The sequence below is a fragment of the Euprymna scolopes genome, chromosome 45 (assembly GCF_053919585.1).
Source record: "Euprymna scolopes isolate OS-2025 chromosome 45, ASM5391958v1, whole genome shotgun sequence".
NCBI classification, from domain to species: domain Eukaryota; kingdom Metazoa; phylum Mollusca; class Cephalopoda; order Sepiida; family Sepiolidae; genus Euprymna; species Euprymna scolopes.
The window spans coordinates 66,678,395-66,697,836 of NC_136526.1; the positions used below are offsets into that span (position 1 = coordinate 66,678,395).

Below are 19,442 nucleotides of genomic sequence, written 5' to 3' on the forward strand. Positions count from 1 at the left end.
TAAGCAGCTCTTACCGAGTATTCCGCTTTATGACATACTAGCAGGCCGCCCGGCATTGCCCGGTCATAAAATATGCTTAAATATGGAATTATTTTTTACTAATCCTTTTTTTGGAAGTGGTCTGATATATGCTTCTTTTCCAATGCAGCAATTTTTACATCCCAATATAAATCTTTACCTTGACGGGATTGGAATTCCCATTTTTCGAAAATTCTTACCTGGATCTTTATTTTCACATCCATTCACAGGATTATGTTGGTATTCTAAGGATTTGGGTTACTGTACAAATACTTTCTGGATTTACGAGAATTGCACTATGACTTGATGATCCACAAATGCTTACATTGTTGGATTTGTAAACAGTTACCATAGTTTTCTTAAACTAAAGACTTTACTGGAACTTGTATCTTTTCATTTTATTCTTTATGACATACTAGCAGGCCGCCCGGCATTGCCCAGTCATAAAATACGCTTCAATAAAATATTTTGATTAACGCAAATTTTGTATCTATTATTATACTAGCAGGGGTACCCGGCGTTGCCCGGGTGTTTCGAGGTGTGTGTGCTCTCAAATCAAAAGGAAACACGGGGGGGGGGGGTTAAAAAAAGTTTTGGTAAGTAGGTAGGATCGAACCCGAAGCCCTGAGGCGAAATTGGAAAATAAAATGTGAAAAAAAAAAAAAAAAAAACATGACACATTAACCGCTCGGCCAGCAAGAATGAGTTACTGAAAGACGTTTGAATTTATTTAAGTAAGAAGAGAATTGACAGGCGACCTCCGTTGTTAACTCGTAGATATTATCATTTAGACAACATATAAAAGGTTTTAAGAATGAGCGACCCCCCCCCCTGTAAAAAGCCTTTAGCGGACATACACAAAAAGCGAACATACATACACACATTTTCGCTTATATATATATATATATATATATATTATATATATATATATATATATATATAGAGAGAGAGAGAGAGAGAGAGAGATTATATTAGACCCAATACATAGTAATGATTTAAAAAGTTTTAAAAAAAAAAAAAAGAAAAAAAAAAAAAAATTACCTCGTGCGCCACCATCAAGAATCGAAACCAAAACATTTACTTTTTCCTTTGATGTTAATTCCTGAGCTATGAAGACATGTTTGCTTCATGAATAAAAATTAAAACATGAACCAATAGCTATTACGTTACGCATGCATATTCGTAATGCCGTTGTTCGCTTTTCACCTAGCGAATTCAATTTTTTTCATTTTCACATTTTTGCACCGATTTTCCCCGGCTAAAACACAAATATAAAGTTTGGAATGAGTTCAAGTACCCTATATATTAAGTTTCATGTCTGCAGACCAAAAACTCTGGGAAGAGTTTGGTAGGCAAAAGTTTTTAAACAAACATATATATGCATACATAAATATATATACATAGAAAAAGTTTTGTGTTAACTATAAACTTTTTACGCAAATATTATGCAAGTATAAATCATGTAGAATATCTGCATGAATATAATTACACGTAATAGTTTACTAAAGATGATCATCCCATAAGAAAACAAAAAAAAATTAATATGGAATTAAAATGAATGTTTAAAAGAAGATGCAAATTAGCTAGATCTTTTGCAGATGAATGCAATTCCACGACCCATATATAACAAAGTTATATTTTCTTTTTAAATAAATAGAAACAAGTGAAGCGTGCATGGTCCCCCGTGAGTGCATAGTGAACGAGACATAAAAAAAAGACTTCAGTATTTGGCCCTCCCTCCCATTGAGCCCCAAAAGTCCCCAGGGGGATGTCAAATCGTGGTTAAAATGAACAAACGGTATAGTTTTAGGCCTTAACATATGTAAATTTGAGTTCTGCACAATGCAAAAAAAAAAAAGAAATGACTAAGTCCATCATTTGCACACACCCCCATTTAGCCCCAGAAGTCGTAAAGGCCTTAACATATTTGAATTTGAGTTCAGCACCATGCAAAACTGCTAAATAGACATACACAGAAAATTTTAAACAAATATGGTAAAATAGTCCCAAAAATGGAGTGTTTTTATTATTATTAATCCTAGAGGTCTGGAGGCCAAGTAGTGTGGGTCTATTGCTTTTTACCATATGGAAGTTGGCGCTTGCAAATTTATCGCCATATCTGATTCCCAGGTGACATATACCCACTTGATCGATTGGGACGCCACCAAAGACGAATAGTCGCATTGGAGTGTCTTGAAGGTGTACATGCTTGAGTTGTTTGCAATATTCCCACTGGATGAGGTTGCTTACTGCACCTGTGTCCACCTTCGCATTTATCTTTTGTTCTCTACTCTCAATTCTGCATATGACTCTTGAAATTATAATAAACAGGAATGCCTTTCGTAAAGGTCTTATCAACTTAAAAGTACACATGTTTTCGAGAAATCAATATGGCGGAATCCTTAATTCCGGCCAAGGGGAATAACTACGAACTTTTATTTCCGGAAGAGTCAAAGCAGTTTATTCTAACACCTCTCTAGCGTCTGCTGGGGTATGAGATGTTGCTATTTTGAGACCTGATATGGTATAGAAGTATGTCTCTGTTGGTGAGTGGTCGTCTTCCTCATCGCTGTGTGCATTGTTATATTGTGGACATTTCTATTTCTTGGGTTTTTTGTTGAACTTGCAGGCCTGTCTTGTTTACAAGTGGAGTCTTTTGTGCGGCAAGCGACTGCAGATATCCTGTCCTCCAGCACTTCCCACAGGTTTTTCCTTTTGCTGGGTATTCACTTATGTAATGGCCTTTTCTCCCAAAATAACAGTTTTTATAATCCTCTCTCCCAGCCTTTATTGCATCTTCTGATTTTTTCCTTGAGAATCTGTTTTGTATTGCCTCCATTTGCTTCAATGTTGCCTCTTCTGCTTTCTCTACAATGCTGAGGTTATTTCCTTCCTTGATTAAGGATTTTTGTGTGAACTTAAATATTCAGTGAAAAAAATGAAAAGGTCAACTAAAAGGGTTTTCTCAATGGGGAAGGGTTTTTATTAGCCCTAAAGAGCGCACATCCAAGAGTTATTGCGAAGTATAGACAAACAAAATTATATATAAATCAGCTAGTTTCAACTTTTCAGAAAGTCAATTTTAGCCATTTTGACCTGAAAAGGCACCTTTGGGGGAGGGGGGGGGGGAAACAAACCGAAGTTTTCCCAGAAAATCCGTTCTGTTACTTTTTTTTTTACTCATATCATGTTTAATGTTTGTGCAAAATTTTAAAAAATTCCAAGGCGTAGTTATTTAGAAAAGTGTAGACAGATGAACAGACAAATGGACCAGGGTGAATTCAGAGGTCCACTTTTGTTGGGGGGGGGGGTGATTTCATAGGAGTATAGACTTGACGCGTTGGCTCAACCCATCCTGGGTGAATGCCACCAAATGTCAAGTCAAAAAAGAATTGTGTCAGGAGTGAGATGCCTTCTGGAGCGATAGAATGATCCAACAATATTTTTTTATTGACATTTAACCCCAAACAAGGCACAGGACCACTTATTCAAGCAGGGTTTACTATTTGGGACCAGATTTGCAGGGATACTATTTAGGGAGTTGGGCAGCAAGATGTCTGTTTACATCACACTTGAATTTCTGCGTGTCAGTGTGAAGCTATTCATCTGAACGTATTCGTGTTTGTTTCCTTTTTTTTTAGATGTTGACTGGCTTTGACGATGACTAGTCGGAGCCTTAGTGCTTTATCCTCCGGTACAGGACTTTACACCTCGGCAACTAATTTGCTTGCGCAGTTTAGGTGTAGTGCCTGTTGCACATCAGATAAACGCCCTCTGAACCTCCAATGCTCATGTCCAGTGGGGCGAACCCACGACGGCTGGCAGCAAAGGAGGCTACAGCTTCTGGCCGAAAGTAATCTCAGTGAAATAGACAGTTGCCCTATCGTGTCCGCTATTACGCCTTTTCTTTCTGGATGAGGTTCCATAGTCTTTTAAAGAAAACTTCAAGGCAGCAGTAGGATTTGAAGTCAGAGTTCCCATCTCTTAGCCTTTTGCTGTGATAAGGCCCACAAGGCAGTGGTGTTTGATTTTGGGGTTGATTTCCCTACTCTTCGCCCAACCAAGGGCACCCACAAGACAGTGGGGTAGGGGCTGGTAATGTGCCAGGACATGTCCATACATCGGTGGGCCATAACGTACTACCTCTGGGGTCCCCTACTACTCCGAGATCTCCTACAGGTTTAGCCTTGGGCCGCAAGGCACCCAGTTACCGTGTGTGGCCATCCTCAACACTAACGCTGCTATTAAAAGCGATCCTCCAATATCGAAACTTCAGAACTGCACATTTAGCCCTGCACAGATTCTCCGCGACGCTCTTCCAAATAACCTAAAAACACTCTATTCGCACGCTTGTACTAACTTTATTTTATTGAACATGCGTGGAAACATGAACTTATTAGATATCTCATCTGAACATATTTGTGTTCGTTTCATTTTTCAGATGTTGACTGGCTTTTTTTTTCCTTTTTTTTTTTTTTGACATGGGGGTCACCACTTATCAAGGGCTGGAAGCCACTTGGGGATAACGGTTATTGCGTGTACAGTAATCAATGGGATAGTATCGTAGTAATCGTTAGTAACGGAGATTTGATAAAATGTCTTAAGGGAGCGGTTCATCAGAAATTTGTTTATGTTGGACTTGAAGACATCTAAGTTGTAGTCAGGTGAACAGACAAAGTTCCACAGGCGTGCAGTTCCAAGAAAGAAGCTTTATTCATGGAATCTACGTTTTGGTTTTGGCAAAGATAAAGAGTGGGGAAAATTTTTGACAGTGGTTTCAGATAGACGGGGGTTTATCGTGACAGATTAGCAAGGGGGTACCAGAGATTGGAGTTCAGACGAGCACCTGCCATGGAAATAACAATAAAACAAGGATAGGCTCGCAACGTCTCTTCTGTGGGAGAGAGGTTGCAGGGAGAAGAAAAGGGCATCCTCCTCTAAGCCACGAAGTCTATTTTGTACTCTGTCAAGGTAGGATAGGCTGTTTTTAGCAGCTCCTGCCTAGATATGGCAACATTACTCCATCCTTGGACGTACTTGGCTTTTATATAGTTAGAGAATTGCATCAGCAGTGAGATATCTTCTGGAGCGGTAGAAGGATCCTACCATTTTTCCAGCGACCTTGGCAATGCTATGGTCAAGTATCATGGTTGAATATCTCAATTCTTTTTTTTTTTTTTTGAACAGTTAGTACAGTTAGGGAAGCAGGGTCCCGGGTGGAGATTTTTCCACAACCAGGTCATTATATTTCTTATAAACAAAAAAATCCTTCAGTGTGTGTGGGGGAGGGGGGGGGGGTTATTATGGCCTATAAACCGACTTTAGGATTATTTCATACTGAAAGAAAAAATATCTTTTGACAACAATTAAGTGTAGCGTACTTCATCAATATAACAGACAGTCGTAGTAATCGGCCAGGATTTTGAGATTTTCTTTTGGTTCAGGTAGATTACCTTTCTTGAGAGGTAAGATTGTCTACCCCCCCCCCTTATGTTGGCCCAATGATGGCGATGGGGAGAGGAGTAAAAGTTGCGCACTGTGAACGGGCAACAAAGTGTCGCCACAAGGAGGCAGCTTGTAGGAAGTGAATGAGAATCTTTGAAGAATAACGACGGCATTTCCACATTCCACCTCTGACGAGTGAGGAAGAGGGGAAAAAAATTGCAGGAAGTGATGAAGAAACGATGTGTCTGCAGAGTGATGGCTGTGATGGGAAGCTGCTAGAGTAAGCGTACCGATCTCCTCTGCATGCCTTTACACATCACACTCCTAACGACAGCCTACATTCGAGCAAGAAACACCAATAATGGCGCAGAAGGTAGCAGATCACCACGTTGCACAAAAGCCAAATTCGACTTTTTCGGTCATAGCTCAGCGCGTAAACACTGACATTTTCTAAGCCTTTATTCATGAAAATCCAAAATTTAAAGTTACGGATGACTTAATGATTTTCCTAATGCCATCCAAGTATGGCATATAAGTCAGAGTTTGAAAATATTATTTCATTTGAAAAATTAAAAAAAAAACAAGTGTTATAAAACTAGTAGGGAGACTCTGCGTTGTCCAGGATTGAATGAGGATCAACAAATGTTCCACGTTCCCATACTTTTACTTTCATTGAAATCTATCATATTTAATCAAATCGATTCTATGTACCGGGAGGAAGCTTTACCTGCCTACCCGCAGTGACTTATCCCACAATACGTTGTAGTCTACATTGCACTGTAGAGAATCTACTGTCGATTTTATGCAATTACTTTTGTATAATGTCTTGAATTGAAGTTTAAAATGCAAAGGTCAAGTATCATGGTTCAACTGTGCTCTAAACAGAATCCTTCATTTCGACCGTGCCTCTGTCTTATCAAAGAACCTACTGTCGATTTTATGCAATTATTTTTACATAATCGATTGAATTTTAAGTTAAAAGAACGCAAAAACACAAAGAACGAAAAAACAAAGAATGAAAAAAAAAAGAATGAAAAAAAAACCAAAAGGAATGAAAAAAAACACAAAAGGAATGAAAAAAAACACAAAAGGAATGAAAAAAACAAAAAGAATGAAAAAAACAAAAAGAATGAAAAAACCCAAAAAAGAATGAAAGTAAAAATGCGTCCGGGCAACGTCGGATAGGTAGAACTAGGAATAACCTTCGCATTCTTGCGAGACAACACAAGACATTTGAACAATCAACTTTTTTCTTGGGGGACTATAAACAGTTGGGTCTTCTCAACTTGTTAAAAAGCCACAACATATGACTTTGCTGAACGAGACACCGGGAGAGGGGGAGGGGATAGTAAGGGGAGTTAGGATTAATCCGTGCACCCCCACCCCACACACCGTCCGTCTACATCTACCCGAATTTATACAATGACTAGATGTTAATCCGAGCCATGCAGATCAGTTAACAATAATATGTAGACGGGATACCTCAACCGAATCATTTGTTTAAACTAGCAAGCCAGCTGGTGTTACCCAGCCATAAAAATACACTTACATATTTTAATTTATACATATTTCGTGTTTATTATTATAGAGCTAATTCTCTATTGATTATTATATTGTACCCAATATATAGTAGGGATTTCAAAAGTTATATATGGCCTAATCGCGTTGACACACCGGTTCTCGTCAGATCACCGAAGTTAAGCACCGTTAAGCCTGGTTAGTATCAGATGGGTGACCATTTGGGAATTCTAGGCGCTGTATGTGCTCTCCGCTTATCTCGGCATTTGTTTCTAGTTGTCTTGTACGTACACTTCACTTGCCACTGGTATTTAACAATGTCGTCTCAGGAGAGGTGCGGTTGGGGATTGCGCACCTCCTGCCACAATTTCACGTGCAGGCACCCCTTCGTGGGTATCCATAGTCTGGCAAAGACTGAAGGAGCCCCCCCCCATATATATATATATGACTTGGATGCCATCAGCTAGAATCAAAACCAAAACATTTAGCGCTCTGGCCTTAGTTGCTACTGTTTGAGCTATCATCAGCCGCATAAGAAATAGTTAAAAATGAACCAACTGTAATGTATAAATATATGCTTGCACATGCGTAGAAGAGCACTTTAAGTTGACTTACTTCTGCAAAGTTCCAATATTTTACAATTTCGACTCCATAGCAGCTATTTTTACCGGCTAAAGACCAAATCAAATTTTGTACTATTTAGAATCTTCAGACTACTGGTCTCATCTTAAGTATTTGCACAATGTTTCAGTCGATGTAACCTCTGATTTTCGTCTAGTGTATCTTGTCGAACTCAGGAATCTGGATAAAATTTCAAACGAAACGCTTTATTTATTTCACGAGAATAGCATGCTCTTGTTCCGTCAGCCATGATTGGATAGAAGTCCTAAGTAATTCGCAATTGTATTTTTCTGTCGCCCACACTGAGGATTGAACCTTCAACCTTCAGGAGAATCTCATTTTACAATTATTCATTTTTCCAAGTACTCTAACCACTGAGCTACGAGTAAATAAAAAGTTCTGTTTGAAATTCCGTCCAGATTCCAGAGTTAGATAGATACAGTCCTGAGTTCGACAAGATACAACTGAATCAACCAAAACGTCGTGAAAATCACAAGATGAGAACAATAGTCCGACGAATCTAAATAATACACATAACAAATCCTTATCTCAAAAATTAAGAAATGTCAGGTCAAATTTGTTCCACAGGCCAAAATTTCTTATATATCAAGCTTCAAGTCTGTACACCACAAATTGAGAGAGGAGTTTGGTAGAGACCATTCCTCACAGATAGACACAGAAGATAACTTAGTGCTTCTACAGAATTGGGACGAGATTTTGTAGTCAATAAATGGAGTTTTCAGATAAAAAAAACAATCGTTTCAACTTCATGTTTTTGGCAATTCTAATAAGTTACAAACTTCAAAATTATGCAGTTGAAATTACCTAAATATTACTGAATTAAAAAAAAAAAAAAACTTTAATCGTGTTAGCAGGTAAAAAATTGCAGCCATCTTATTTAACTCAAAACGGAAAATTACCTCCCTTTTGAACTCTCCTGTGTCTTACGATCGTTTTCATCAAATTCTATTTTTTATTTTCTTTAATAAATAATTTTCTACCTTATCGATTTTCGTAATTTTTGGATGTAATCATTTTGAAAATATGAGGAATACGTAGATGCCATTGTTTTCATGTGAAATTCAGTTTTACGATTTCCAAAATTTCGTCCCAATAGTGTAGAAGTGCCGATAACCTGTGTGTGTGTGTGTGTGTGTGTTTATATATATATATATATATATATATATATATATATATATATATATATATATATATATATATATAAAGGATTCACACACAAAAAAAAAAAAATCATTTGACCTGCCTCACGCCGCTCTATGACCTTGCCGGCAGATAGATTTTCAATAAAAAAATAAATAAAAAAAATGGGGGACAGACATGGTGAATTTTATACATTAAATTTACAATGCATTCCGACTTTGTGATTGGATCCCCCCTTCCCCAGTGAAATTACATCGTTTGCTTTTCAAACCTGATTCTGAGCCAAATGGTATAGAGACTGAATTAGAAATGGAGGTATACCGGGGGGGGGGGGGAAGAATTTTTTTTCTTTCTTTTTTTTTCCATACGAAAAAGATGGTTGTTACGTGCTCTTCTTTGATTTTTTTTTTTTTTTTTTTGCTTGTTTACACAAGTAACCTTTTAAACTAACACATTTCAGGTGAAAACATTACATACGTAGACGTCATGCCAAATTTAGTATGAATTCCAAAAATCATGAAAAATGATCCTCCAGTAGATGATGTGCTAGATGCCTTTTTAAAATAAAAAATAAAAAAATTAAAAAAAAATCAGCCACAATTACGTTACGAAATGCGTTGGTTTAAAAATGGCGGATTTTTAATTTAAATCAAAGGGTTATCTCCCTTGTTTGTCATACTGATTTGGCGGCATAACTCTTCCACATTAAAACATGCGATAAAACTCGATAAATTATTTTTCTACTGGATCATTTTTGCTAATTTTAACCCGACATAATAAGTAGGTAATATTTTCAGGTGAAATGCGTTTAAAAGATCATCAATGCAAACATTACCATGTTTGAATATATGGTCAAGTGGCAGTTTTAATCATTTAGAACTGCTTTAAAGCTTCACCGCTCACTCATTTTTCGACCAAATTTCAAGCAATTATGACAGTTTATATATAGATCACCTTCTCAGCTATATTGTAACAAAAAGTTTTTCAATTTTCGTTCAGTAAAACAAAAGTTATGACGAATTTATTGGTGTTCAAAATCGTAAAAATTTATTGGTGTTCAAAATCGTAAACATTCGTAAGGAGGTGAGTGACGTTTTTTATGACTGGTTTCCATAGCAACTCTAGTCACTTCAGCGACTACTGTTGCTACAAATTCACCGCTCTCACGAAAGAGAAGTAACAAATGAAACAGAGAGAATGAAAGGGAGATAATTGGGGGAGGGGGTATTGAAAGCAGACGAGTGTCGTACATTGTTATTACATATGTGTACGTTATGTTTATGGGGGCAAAGAAATAAGACTGAAATTAAACAAAGAACAAGTGAATTTACTGGAAGCCTGGAAAAATCATGGATTACAATAGAAAAATGCGAGCATGAAAAATAATATGGTTAAGTTTAAACATACAAATGTAAAGGACTAGTTGTTAAAACTGGAAAAGAAAAGGACAAGATATTTTAGTAAAAAATATAAATTTATAACTTAAAATATTGCAGCGTTAAGATTTTTTTTTCATTTATAACATTATGTAATCAATTCTTAATGCTGTAATATTTTAAGTTATAAATTTATTACATTTTTTACTAGAATATCTTTTTATCTTTTCCAGTTTTAATAACTAGTCCTTTTACTTTTTTAAGTTTAATCTTAACCATATTACTTTTCATGCTTGCATTTTCCTATTGTAAGGCGTATATATATTTTTTTCTGATATATATATATATATATATATATATGATAGATAGATAGATAGATAATCTATTTCTGATATTTTTTCTGAGATATATCTATATATATACATTTCTCATTTTTTCTGAGATATATATATGATGATTGCAATGTCTTGTCAGACGAGTGCCACTCCCTCAGACATTTAAAATCCATGAGCCCAAATGCCTGAGGGAGTATCTATACAAAGATGATGTTACAGAGTCTTAGCTTTGTACGACAGCTAAGTCTCTCTCTCGGTTCAAAATGTTGAGAACAAGCAAGAGCAAGATAGCCAGCAACAAATTAAACTGCAGACCAGCTTAATGCGGGTACTGGTCTCCCACTTTATGGTTTTTTAAATCAGAGATTTGCTTCTCCTAGAAAGGTTGCCTTTACCACGGCTTACGGGAGCCCTCTCCACCCCAATACACATACACAAATATACACGGTGCTAGTTGGCCGTTGACCCAGAAAAAGAGTTCATTCGCCCTTTGGAAGGTCTTGTTTTTAATCCTTCAGGGAGACTTGTTTGGTGAGGAGGGCGGCTAGTCTCCCTGAAGGATTATATATATATATATATATATATATATATATATATATATATATATATATATATATACATTTCTGATATATATTTTTTTCTGATATCTATCTATCTATATCTATATATATATATATTTCTGATATATTTTTTCTGAGATATATATATATATGTTTATCATATAAACATTATTGGTTACATAAGTCGGTCTGTCGATTTTATAAAATTATTTTATGTAATGACTTTAATTCAAGTTTAAAATCATGGTTTAATTGTGCTTTAAACAGTAACATTCATTTCAAACGCGCCCCTGTCTTATCAAAGAACCTTCCGTTGATTTTATATGCCAGGGCCTTTCTGCTTGTGCGGTAATAAAACTTTGTAAATTGTAAATGCACTTGTGATGTTAGGTTGTATAAGGGTGTTAACTTTGATCAAAATCGGACTGTTATTTTTTTATCATCAATTTTCTATACTTATCAACGACAATTTGATGCGAAACCTGTTGCAGTATTTTTGCTATTATGACTGGGGTATGATTCTCCAAGATTAGAAGGTTCTATTTATAGATACTGCCGGTAGGACTTGACCAATCAAATGGAGCCACGCTCTGCTCTCAACCAATCAGAAACTAGAATCACTCAATAAAACATGCTGGATATTTTTATAATACCCACACGATTTTTTTTATTCGTGTTCAACACGAGAAGGAATTTGCTTTCCGTCTGCAGACTTACTATCCGACACTTGTACAGATTGACAACCCAACGGAAAAAAAAAACTATTCTTTGTCTTCGTCTTGGATTTTACAATTCAAAGCTTCTCTGACAACTGCCATTGTGCTTGGAACGGATTTTTCTTCTGAAACCAAAAAAATGGCTCTCAATCAAAAAAACCGTATACTGCCAAACACATAAGTGTGAAATAAAAAAAAATCAGATCAGCCGTTTTTGAGTCCATAGGAAACTCACACACACAAGTGCCCTTTATATATAGCGCATACACATTGTGTGACAGTTATCGAGAATAGGTGTTACCTTGAAAGAGAAGTCGACTTTGACACCCAGGATGACTTAACAGTTAAAACAATACGTTAAGAAGATATGGACGGACTGACATCGATAGATTAGGAGATAATTGCAAGTCGATGTCGAAAGCCGCCATGATGCAGACTTGCTTAATATTATCTCACCTTAAGGTCAAGGACTGAACAAAACGAGTTTTGACAACGTAATTTGTATTACTAGATCGGCAGCTCAATGACTATCTCATCACTTTGATAATGAGTAATAAATTGTGTGTTCCAAAGTTTGAAAGCATATCTATTTCATTTTTTTTTTTGTTTTTAATTTCATTTTTAACTCCAAACAAGTAACAGTGCCACTTTGATGTAAGGGGGGGGGGGGACTACTATCTGGAATATAAATTGCAGGGATACTATGTAAAGTTTGAAAGCATATCTAATTATTTCATTTTTTTTTTGTTTTTAATTTCATTTTTAACTCTAAACAAGTAACAGTGCCACTTTGATGTAAGGGGGGGGGGCTACTATCTGGAATATAAATTGCAGGGATACTATGTAAAGTTTGAAAGCATATCTAATTATTTCATTTTTTTTTTGTTTTTAATTTCATTTTTAACTCTAAACAAGTAACAGTGCCACTTTGATGTAAGGGGGGGGGGCTACTATCTGGAATATAAATTGCAGGGATACTATGTAAAGTTTGAAAGCATATCTAATTATTTCATTTTTTCTTGTTTTTAATTTCATTTTTAACTCTAAACAAGTAACAGTGCCACTTTGATGTAAGGGGGGGGGGCTACTATCTGGAATATAAATTGCAGGGATACTATGTAAAGTTTGAAAGCATATCTAATTATTTCATTTTTTTTTGTTTTTAATTTCATTTTTAACTCTAAACAAGTAACAGTGCCACTTTGATGTAAGGGGGGGGGCTACTATCTGGAATATAAATTGCAGGGACACTATCTAGGGAGTTGAGCAATAAATTGTCTGTTCATCTTATACTTGAACTTCTGCATGTCAGTACGGTCAGGGAAGCAGGAGCCTGGATAGGGAATTCCAAAGTCTAGCAGTTCTGGGGGAAGAAACTATTAGAGTAAAAGGCTTTCTTACATCTAGGGATCTCTACTGTGTAGGGTGGGATTTTGCTGCTTGTCGGGCTTGGCAGGCGTATTTACGTCGAGGATGCACAAGGGCTTGTAGTCCGTCAGAGCATCCACCATTAAAATACTTGTAGAACAGGCTGAGGGATGCAATATTTCATCGATGGGACAGAGGATGAAGCTTAGATGACAGTTGGGGACCTATCAGGTTGGCGACTCTCTTTTGAACCCTGTCCAGGAGTAAGAAACTAGTAGCAGATGCACAAGCCCAAATGTGACAACAATACTCGATAAATGGGCGAATGGTGACCTTCAACCATAAACGAAACACGTGTCCATAGATAACTGTTTTATAAGTAAAAATAAATTACCTCGGAGGAAACAATTCATACCGAACTTAATTATCGTTAACAAAAAAAAAAAAAAAAAAAAAAAAATCAACACAAATATATGTATATAAATAAAATGAACTCATTTTTTCCCGTCGGATTTTGACATTAATAGGATTAAAAATCAAGATATTTCATGCAAATATAATATGCACAAACGGCAGAACAATATCTGAGATGTGTTATAGGCTTATTATTTCTCAAATTCCTTGATAATCTTAGATTTCTATACTTTTTCTGCTGAGAAGTCACGGCCAAAATCGGTTAAGATCAATGGAAGTGGTAAAATATTTTCTCTCTAATAAATTCCTCCTCCCCCTGCCACCACTTAACACCGTTTGGGGATCGTTCACAAGGAACAGTTGAGAAGAGAACACCGGTTTGGCTTCGTAGTTCTTTCATGTGAAGTTATTTAAAATCACTAAACTAAGCTGCAGTGCTCTGTGGCATAGTGGTTAGCGTTCTGGACAATTCACATTATATTTTCACGTTCGCGCCGACCTACCGTAGTCGTTTTTTTTTTTTTTTTTTTTTTTTTTCTCCTAAACAACTGGAATGGACTTTTCTTGGTGGCCGAACTGTTAACATTGCAGATATTTTTTTTTTTTTTTTTTTTCACACTTTATTTTCCTACTTTTACTCATGACTCCGGGTTTGATCCTTCCTACTTACCTACCATAACATTTTTTAAAACTCCCCCCCCCCGTCCCGGAAACAAACACTCGGACAACGCCGGGTACCCCCGCTAGTATGTATATATAGGAATATTTTTTTTAGTGAAATACAGTTGAAGCTTGTCCGAATGCTTATGAAACATAATAAAACACATTTTATGGTATATGGGCGTCCTGGTTGTTGTGGAATTTTTTTTTTTTTTTTTTTTTTATTATTATTATCATTATTACCATTATTATTATTATATATCATGTATAGATATTCCAAAATATATATATGCTTTTATTTTAAAATTGGTAAGTGCTGTTTCTTCTGATGAGTTATGGGCGAAATAAATTAAAAAATTGACATAATTAAATGAATGAGTTTGTACTACGAAACAGGTGCTTTCAAGATTTGTGCTTGCCAGCTTAAAAGAATAAACGGTAAGATGATAAACATCTTGAAATCTTTAAACCAGACTTTTGTCATTTATTTGTTATATGCTCTGTAGTAAAATCGAGCTTCATAAATTAACGGATTGGTAATGAATAAAAGGTGAAATATGACTGAATAAACATATTTCCACATAAACAAATATATATTCCAGTTGTCTGATTTAGCTGAAATTTTGCATGTGCAATGATTTATATCTCTACAGGTTATGTGGCAAATTAAGGCTCTGAACTAATTGTGGTTTCTGTTTTACAGGTGTTTGAACTGAGTCAGGTGTGAAATGGAGCCTATTGAATGTCGAGCAGTGATCCGGTTTTTGTATTTGAAAGGACACACACCACAGGAGACTTTTGATGAAATGAAAGAAACTTATGGTTATAATGCCCCATCATATGACCTTGTAAAACGCTGGCATCGTGAATTCAAACATGGCCGGAAGTCTGTGGAAACAGCTCCCAGACCTGGTCGCCCTCCTCCCTTCTACCATTGATAAGGCATCTGTCTATCAAGTTGGGGTTGCCATTTTGGAAGATCGGCGCATTACTATTCGCCAAATAGCCCAAGATATCAAGATATCAAGATTGGTACAGGGTCTGTGGAAACTATCATTCATGACCATTTGCATATGCATAAGGTGTCTGTGAGATGGATTCCCAGGTTGCTCACACCATTCCAGAAGCGAAAACGCGTTGAGTGCTCGAGGATGAATTTGAAGATGTGCCAAGAAGATGAGTCAAAGTTTTTCAAAAGACTGATTACACAGGATGAAACCTGGGTCCATCACTATGATCCAGAGACCAAAGCCCAGTAAATGCAGTGGAAGCACTTGGACTCACCATCTTGCTATTTCTTCTGATAAGTTATGGGTAAAATAGATTCACTAATTGATATAATAATTAAGTGATTGATTTTGTGCTACGAAACAGATACTGTCAAGAACCGTAAATGTCAACTGAATTAAAGGAATAAATTGTAAGATGGTCAACATCATGAAATTTGGGATATAGACTTTTGTCGTTCATTCATTATATGCCCTGTAATTACATTGAGCTTCTTAAATAAGGATTAGTATATATTATAAGGAAATGTAAGTGAAGAAAGAATATTTCCACAGATTCCAAAAATGCATATATCCAATATATATATATATATATATATATATATATATATATATATATATATATATTGGCTATATACATTTTTGGATTTTACCGTCATTGCATACTTTACCTTTCACCTGACCATCCATTCACGTGAAATCACTTTTTTATTCACCCTATTCCCTCTGCTTCACTTTTTGTTATCAAGTAAACATCTATGACTTACTTGTAGTTTCATCAAATACTTTTGCAAGCAAAATCCGATCCCACATTTTGCTAAATCCTATCTTCTGATGAGAAAGAAAGTATTTCTTCGAAACTCTACGGAGTGTTTCCTTTTTAAAATTAAATATGTTTTTAACTCTTTTTCAAAGTGTTTTTTAACATGTTTTATTATATATATTACATACACATATACATAAATATTTCCACAGAAATATATATATTTTTTTTTGTTGCGTTTTACTTCTGTTAAAGTTCTCAAGGGGTCCCTTCCTAGGGCTAACACTTGATCTCTATATGATATACATAGGTATTTGAATATTCCATTAAAGTTCTCCTTGACCTCTCAAACACTGAGTTAGTAAAGAAGTTAAGAATATTAATTTTTCTCTCCCCATTGACCATTTGAATATATTATCATATATCTTTCTTGTCGTCTCCTGGTCTTACTGGATTCCTGGACAAGAATCCATTTGGTCTGGTGGAGTATCCAGTTTAGTGCTGTTACTATCGGCAACATCATTTGGAGAAGGTGCACCATTCCTCGTATAAGCCACTGTGTGTTATCCATACTGAGATCTTATTTGGGCTGAGAATATGATGTGATTTTGAATATTTAGTCAGGGTCTATTTATAGGGAAGAGTATCATCATGCCAGGTTGTCCTGACAAACCCTTGTACAGAGAAACCTTAAACACTGGAGGACACAGCGTCTAGTAGGCATTCATGTTCTCTCCCACAAACATGCATGTTAATATATACTTTTATTATGGAAACAATTATAAAGTACTAGACTCATTAGAATTAAACTTTATACTACTATAATACTACGAATACTAATTATAATTAATACTACTACTACTACAACTAATAATACTTATATAATATTAATACTAATAGTAATTAATATTAATACTAATATTACTATTACTACTAAGACTAATAAATGATAAATAATAAATAGATAATACATCGTAATTAATATTAATAAGTTAAGGGGATCAAATGGGAAAGTCAGTAATAATTAACCATTCCATTTAAAATATATATATATATATATATATTTTTTTTTTTTTTTTTTTTTTTTTTTTTTTCATTTTTTTCACATGCGCCTCCGCCGCGTCAGGCTGGCTGCCGGCAACTGACAACAGAGTTGAGAATCGGGATGAGATGAGGGAAGCGTCTCTGCTACCCACCCTGCAGATTCCGCCACCATCCACCACCCTTAACTCGGACGAACGTATTTAGCGGATGAGTTAAGAGGAAAAAATTTGGAGAATGGACGGGAAGAAAAATAAAAATCGTTGGCTCGTCAGAAATATAAATACGCAATAGCTTCCACTTGATTAGAACGGCGCGGGGGGGGGGGCACGGCTAATTTACCTGTGCGTGCGTGGTCGTCCTCTGATCTCTATATCGATAAAAACGTGTGTATGTGTATTTCTCGTATCAACGTGACTTTTAGTATTACACATTGAATATATGTTCATATGGCATATGTGCATGGCGTAATCACGTGGACACACTGGCCCCACCCAGTTGGATCACCGAAGTTAAACAACGTTGAACCTGGTCAGTAGTTAATGGGTGACCATTTGGGACTTCCAGGTGCTTATGTAGGTATATCAGAATTTTTGTAGGAATTTTTGACACCCCTAACACGAAACTGCGAATAAAATATATAAAAAAAAAAAAAAAACTCGTAATTTCTCTTTTAAAAGTGGGTTGTTTATTTTCTTTATGGACTATACTTCCAAAATAAACTATTAAAGTTGTATAAAAAGTAACAGAAATATTTTTTTATTTTTTAAAAAACAGTAATGAAATTAATTGAATTTTACGAGTTCAGTATTTTTCAATTTTTTAATCTTTAAAAATTTATCAAAGTTTTTCTATTGATTCTATTTTTACGATATTTTCAGGGTCAATGTGAAATTTTATGCTCTTTCCAATAAATCGAATATAATATTTTAGACAAACGTTTTTTTTTTAATTCACGCCCCTCAGCCCATTTTGAAATGTCTATTGAAAAGTAAATAATTTACTCACCAAAGTTTTATATATCACAAATTGAAGACAAAAGATCGATAAATAATATATTCACATAAGTGGGAGCACATAAGCAGTGCTTATGTGCCCCCGCTTATCTCGGCATTGTTTCTAGTCGTTCTGGACTTCTCCTTGTCATTGGACTCAAGCAATGCCAACTCAGGAGAGGTGTGGTTGAGGATTGCACAACCCTTGCCTCACAATTACACGTGCAGCTGCCCTTACAGGGGGTATCCTTTGTCTTTCAAGACTGAACAGAGGCACCAGGGTTTATATTTATGGGAAAATTCAATTATATATCACCTTCATTTACATCAATCCTTTCATTTATGAAGCTCGATGTAACTACAGAGCATATAAAAAATAAATGACAAAAAAGTCTACATTTCAAATTTTAAGATGTTGTCCATCTTACCGTTTATTATTATTATTATTTTTTTTTAAATAATGTTGAAGTGCACAATACTTGAAAGCACCTGTCTGAATCATTCATGTAATTATTTTGTCAATTTGTTAATCTATTCCGCCTTTAACTCACCAGAAGAATATGAACTCATCAACTTAAAAAGAAAGTAATTCGAATTTTTCAAAGATGGCGGAACTAAAAGAAAACACAATTGCAATTTCTCTTCTGATCTTCGGATTTTGTAATCATGCTCTTATATATATTAATACGATAGCGTGTGTTTTTTCTGTGTCACGCTTACATCCGGGTCGTTTAATTGTTATGTACTTCCATTTCCTGTCATAAATAATTTTACCAAGATTTCTTCATAAGTTTTGGTTTCGATTATAGCTGATGTCACTTAAGTCATCTATTTTTTTTTATAAATAATTTTATCAAGAATTTTTCATAAGTTTGGGTTTTGTCCCTGGTAGTAAACCACCCCCTCCTACATCAGTAGCACCGTGCCCTGTTTGGGGTGAAAATGCAAAAAAGATTAAATGATCTTATTTATTTATTTTATTGAAGTCAAAAAATGAATTTACAATATCAAATCATAAAAACAAAAATTAACACAACAAAATTAGGCACAAGGCCCTATAAGAAATTGGGAGGGGGAGGGTACAGGGTCTTTATGACTATCTAACAGAAGGGACTTTGAAGTCTTACTCTTGACTGGCAACATTTACCAAAATACCTCAATCACTCTGTGGCTCTTAATCTAACTAATACCCCAGCGTTCAGTGTAAAAAATAACTTATGTACAATTTGTAAAAAACTTATCTGTGTGTTGTGTGTGCATTTTTTTTTTTTTTTTTTTTTTTTTTTTTTTGTGTATATGCATGTGTGAGAAAATAAAGTTCGATTTCATTAGAAAAAGTTTTTTGAATTAATTTGGAATAAAATGTTCGTGGAGTGGGACTATACTAATAAAAATGTTCATTTCCAAAAAATAAGGGAAAAAACTACTAATGTGTTGTTAGTAA

General features: G+C 35.4%; 1 protein-coding gene and 1 pseudogene across 7 annotated transcripts in view; one reads left to right on the forward strand and one right to left on the reverse strand.

The window, feature by feature from the left end:
* The window catches only part of LOC145269867 (coronin-1C-like), a 251,675-nt gene that overhangs the window by 77,884 nt on the left and 154,349 nt on the right, over positions 1-19,442 (reverse strand). The window lies entirely within an intron of this gene.
* On the forward strand, positions 7,111-7,227 carry LOC145269999 (5S ribosomal RNA; annotated as a pseudogene).